Source organism: Cotesia glomerata, unplaced genomic scaffold (genome assembly GCF_020080835.1).
Source record: "Cotesia glomerata isolate CgM1 unplaced genomic scaffold, MPM_Cglom_v2.3 scaffold_366, whole genome shotgun sequence".
Classification (NCBI taxonomy): Eukaryota; Metazoa; Arthropoda; class Insecta; order Hymenoptera; family Braconidae; genus Cotesia; species Cotesia glomerata.
The window spans coordinates 1-5,614 of record NW_025403980.1 but is presented as its reverse complement, the minus strand read 5'-3'; the positions used below and the strand labels follow the sequence as shown (position 1 = coordinate 5,614).

The following is a 5,614-nucleotide window of genomic DNA, read 5'->3' as shown; positions in this document are numbered from 1 at the left end:
ATGTGGAGAGGATCATCTTAATGTGAGTTTATAGAATATGCGAGAAAAATTATTAGATAGCTCGGACTGGGATTCGAACCCAGAACCTTCCGAAGACATGTCGGCTACTCTACCATTTGAGCTATCCGGTCTATACTAAATTTCCTTTCGATTATTCTATATACATTAAGCCACACCGTCCATCTTACGGTAAGCATTTTTACAAATATAAATAATGCTGTGAAGCGGGAAAGAGTAGGAGTTACGGTAATTATTACGTGAAGCGTTCCACATTCACGTAACAGGATATTGGTAGGGAAGGATTGAGAAAGGAATGTGGAGAGGATCATCTTAATGTGAGTTTATAGAATATGCGAGAAAAAATTATTAGATAGCTCGGACTGGGATTCGAACCCAGAACCTTCCGAAGACATGTCGGCTACTCTACCATTTGAGCTATCCGGTCTATACTAAATTTCCTTTCGCTTATTCTATATACATTAAGCCACACCGTCCATCTTACGGTAAGCATTTTTACAAACATAAATAATGCTGTGAAGCGGGAAAGAATAGGAGTTACGGTAATTATTACGAGAATACAGTAATAGGCAAGCTACTTTAAGATCTGCAGTAATACATGCATTTAGACTTCTTTTTAAATGCTTATTATTTAACGAAAATATTTGTTTCTCTGATTGTTGATTTTATTTTGGGTTAATGAGTCAAACTTTTGTTGAAAAAAAAAAGTTATTATTATCTTGAGAAAATTTTATAAAAATGCTTTCGAAGTGAGACTTACGAAAAAAACTGCAGTAATACCCACACTTACCCCAGTGGTTTTTTGTGTATATGTAGTACATATTAGAGTAACTTATAAAAGGACTGCGGGAATAATCTCCTCAGCGAGAACCGAAAAACGTTGTCAGTGGAACTGTAGTGAGGAAACCATCCCGAGAAGAGTGAAAAAAAATTGAGGGGAAGTAACTTATAGCCAGGTTGTACTGTATAAAAAAATTCATTATAATTTTCAAGAAGTATGATTAGTTTATTTACCATAAATTAAAAATATAAGCTAACATAAATCAATTACAATAATAAATCGTATTAATAAACCATGTCTTGTCTAAAAGCTTGGAAAAATAATTAATATTACGCCTATACACTTTAACTTAATAATAACATAACCTCTACAAACCAAAAGTTACTTCTCAAACTTTCCAATTCACAAGACATAATCAAGCTCATATCGAATATATTGATTCTTCGGATCATTCATGATCCTCGGATACCCCGCCACAAGTGCGTCTTGCCCACCAATATAAAGCGAGTTATAAATCTTCCAATAAACATCCCTAACCTTCCTAGCAGGATGAAACAATCCCTGAAGGGTGTACTGAAGAATCTTGATAGGTCCCAGCGCCACCCTAAGTCCATCCACAGCATCCATGAAAGCCTGAACCAAATGCGGCGAAGTTTCAAATACATTCGGCCAAACGTGGTTCAACAAATGAATCAGCGCATCTTCGCACCCAAAGCCATAAACTCCAAGCGCCATGTGTTTGATAGCAGCGCAAGCGGTCTGCCTATGAACCAAATCCCGGTCCATTAATGCGTCTTCCAACAGCGGACTTACCGCGTAGATGTAATCCTTGCCCATCTCCCCAATGTACTCAAATAAAAACGAGAGCGACTTAAGCACTCCATTTTGGACATTTAGTTCCGGAACCCGATACTCGTTCATCAGCGCCGGAAGGACCGTGAACGGACTGCAAGTTTCCGCGACAATTGCAATAGCAACAGTGGTGCAAACTCTGTTCTGTCGCTCCTGAACCTTCAAATTGTTCAACAATGTCGCTAAAACATCATGTGGACCAATTGCCTTAGCAATGTACCCAAAAGTGTTAACAGTCGCCCGGCGGATTGCTTTTTTGTGTGCTTTTAACAATTCTAGAAGCTCGAAACAAATTCGCATCCATTCTCTAGCAGAAACATACTCCGGCCCGCGGTCAGCTATCCTTCCCACCAAATCAATACAATTCTCCTGAACCTTCTCGTGTCGGTTCTTTAAAATGGGCGTCAATCTAGGCAACAAGTCTTTAATCGGTGGCGTCATCTTTGTCATTCCAATGACATTAACTATAGCCTTAAGCGCTCCTAAAATGCTACCCAAAACCTCTGGGTACTCTTCACCGAGATATTCATACAAGACTACACCCAAATGGCCCATAAGCTTTTCTTCCTGACAGGTTTTCATCACTACCGCGATCCTAGAGATCAAATCAGCGGCCTGCTGTCTCACTTTAGCGGACTTGTTATTCAACCTCCACAAAATGGTTCCACAAATCTGAGGAAGGTAAGGCTTAACACGCTTTCCCAAAGTATTAACAATAGTTCCAAAGCCATTGAGCATAACAACGTCCTCTGTAGTCTGTTCCTGGAACGCGTACAGAATGCCATCTATCAACTGTTCCTCTAACCTCGAGTCTACATCAGCAGCTCCTAAATTCCCCATAATTTTCTCTATAGTCTCCATAACCATTTTCCGATACTGCTCATTCTCATCTTTAAGATCATCTACAACTCTGTTTATTATCTCAGAAGCGCCGACTTTATTCGCAATCTCTACAGTAGTATCTACCAACTGTCGGTAATTCCTTCTGTCCAGTGCCATGCGGTGGTTCCAGAAGTGCTTAAAAAAGTGCGGGAGAATTTCATCTTTTATATACTGAGCTTCAACTCCGTCCGTTCCACAACACTGCTTAACAACCTTAAGCACAATCTTTTCAATTCCGCATCAGGAGACTGAAACTCTCTAATTAAAATCAACATTACTTCTCTGGTATAGTAATTAGCGTACTCAGCGTCCATTAAGGGAATCAAGTACCCAATGGCTTTTAAAAAAGCAGCCAAACCTTTTCCTCTATGGGTTCTAATACCCTTCCACAAGGGTTTCAGCACCGAATCAAAGCTTTCTATACCATAAGGTGTAGCAGCTTCGGCTAGCGCTGCGATCGCTAAGGCAGTAATCGTCCTTACCTTCTGCTGCTCATCGACTAATCCGTGCTCTATAATCTCTACCAAACTCTTTAAGTGAGGGAGAATTGCACACCCCATTAAGATAGCAATCTGCTGTACGATTTTAATACCAGTGTGCCTAGCCTGCCAGGATTTCTTGCTCCTGCAGACGGCTTTTAAGAAGGGGAGTAGTGAGGGGATTCCCAGGGCTGAAGCTACTACTGCAAAGGCTCTAGCCGTTGTGTTTCTTACATACTCATCTATGTTATCTATGTCTGGCCTCATTGTGGAGATCATAGTCGCTAATCCTGCGGCTTTAGCAAGGTTAGAAATGATCTCTCTACCTTCAACTCTAGCGTAGTAGTCTTCGTCAATTAGCAGCGGTTCTATCACTACCAAAATTTTGTGGACGTAAGGACGCACTAGATCATCAAGTTTGTAAAGAATTCGATCTATGACCTTGACTAACAGATGGCGCTCTTGGTCTTCTAAAGTAGGGGACATTAATAGGGGCAGAATTTGGTTGAATAAAGGACCAGCTCCGAATTCTCGGGCTTTGTCGGTAATTTGTCTCAAAGCTGCTTTCCTCATCGGAGGAGTTCCGTTTTTGATTTTAAGCAGTAGCTTCATTATTTTTCTCTCTTTTTGCTCCTCAGGGCTTAGAGACTCTTCATCAACGTCAACTAGAAGTTTATCGAAGTACTGAGCGTCTTCGGGCTTCATAAAAAGGAAGGTTGCCTTTAGGCTGGTTGTCGACGTATTTAGCGCTTTTTGTCTTCCGTTTGGATAAAGAAACCTTGGGGAGTTCCTGCCATTGGCGTGGGAGTAGCTGTTAGCTTCCTAGCGGGGGTTCGGATGGGAACATAACCTGCTGGAGGCTGGAGAATTTTGTACCCTGGAGGGAAAAGTGAGTCTAGCTCGTCGTCGGATAGGGGGCGGTTTCTTTCGTCGATTTCACGCTCCCAGCGGTAAGCTTGGAGTTGTTCGGGGTTAGAAGACATTAGGTGGCCCGGTGTGGGGTGGCGAGGCCCATGGCTTTGGGCCCGGTTGGTGTTACGGCGCTTGGGGTCTTTATGGAGGTTTGGTGCAGGGGTTGTTAAGGGTGTCGCTGGGGTCTGGGGGTCATTGAGCCCGGGGTTTGGTTGGAGGGCGTTTCGTCCCAACGGCTACGTCGCTTGGAGGCGGAGGGTGTTGGGGTTTCTTGGATTAGATCGCCGGCTACGCGGTCGGTTCGGGGGGTCTCGGCCCAGCCACTGTTGTGGCCCGGGGTCTCACGCTCGGTTTTGGGGGTCTCGTCCCAACGGTTTCGACGGCTGGAGAGTATTTTGTCGTGCGAGGGAGTCTCGCGGCCGGGAGTTACTGCTCCTGGGGTAGCGTGGCTGGGGGTTGAGTCCCACATTCTGGTGCTGACTCCTGGGGTCGCGCCTGGGGTCTCACCGCCTTTGCCGTGGCCTGGGGTTTCGTCCCATCTTATTGCTGCTGGTGTTACCTGGAATTTATGATTAATTAGGCTACATTTGAAAATTTATCTCTAGATACTTTATTAAGAAATGATATTGTATCTTGTGAATTATTGAGGTTTTTAAAGATATAAGCTCATATTGATGTTAAGCTCATCGAGACCTTTCATTTGAGTACCCACATCAATTTTTCATATATTTTATATATTTATATATTTCATAAATACTACATATATATAAAATATATAAAAAATGCCATGTGGGTACTCAAATGAAAGGTCTTGATGAGTGTAACATTGAAATGAGTTGATATCTTAAAAAATGTCAATAATTAAGAAATGACATTGAATCATGTGAATTATTGACATTTTTAATGATATAAGTTCATCCTGATATTACACTTGCCGAGACCTTTCATTTGAGCACCCACATCAATTTTTCATATATTTTTTATATTTATATATATATATGTATATATGAAAAATATATCAAAAAAGCATGTGGGTACTCAAATGAAACCTATTGATGAGTGTAACATCGGAATGAGCTTATATCGTTAAAAACGTCAATATTTAAAATAATAAAGTGCAATTAAACAAAAGTCAATGTTTAACAAAGCAAAATTCTATTTATTTGTATAAGCAAGCTCAATATCAATTAATGGAATATTGAATTGAGTAACAAACTTTTTTGAAATAATAACTTAATAAAAAGACAACCTAGTTTCTAACCTGGGGATTTTTTTTTAAATAAAAAAAATTATTGTTGATTTTTTTCTGGCTAAATACTTAGATAATTTTTCAATACGTTAACAGTGTTAAGATGAGGAAATAATTTTTTAACTTGATATTTGAAAAATAAAAAAAAAGAACTCTTACGTCCAGTGTTATCCCAAGGGAATTGGGTGTGGCTGCAGTACCAGCAACTTTTTGGCCGCTGGCGTGTCATCAGTTTGATCCCAACGGCCCAGCCACGTTTCTTAAGAGGCAGGTTTGGGTTCACCATTAGTAACTTTGAGTGTTCCATCTTTAGCTTTTTCTATTATTTTTTACGTATCTGGAATCATAATAGAAAACTCTACACTAATTATTTTAAATACGTTAAATAAGTTTATATTTTACTGATTAGTAAAAAAATTTTTTAATCAATAAAAAATCGAT

The 5,614-nt window shown here is 40.3% G+C and overlaps 1 pseudogene; it reads right to left on the bottom strand.

The window, feature by feature from the left end:
- Positions 1–1,198: 1,198 nt before the first annotated feature.
- LOC123274455 lies at positions 1,199–4,516 on the bottom strand (annotated as a pseudogene).
- Between the last annotated feature and the right edge of the window lie 1,098 nt (positions 4,517–5,614).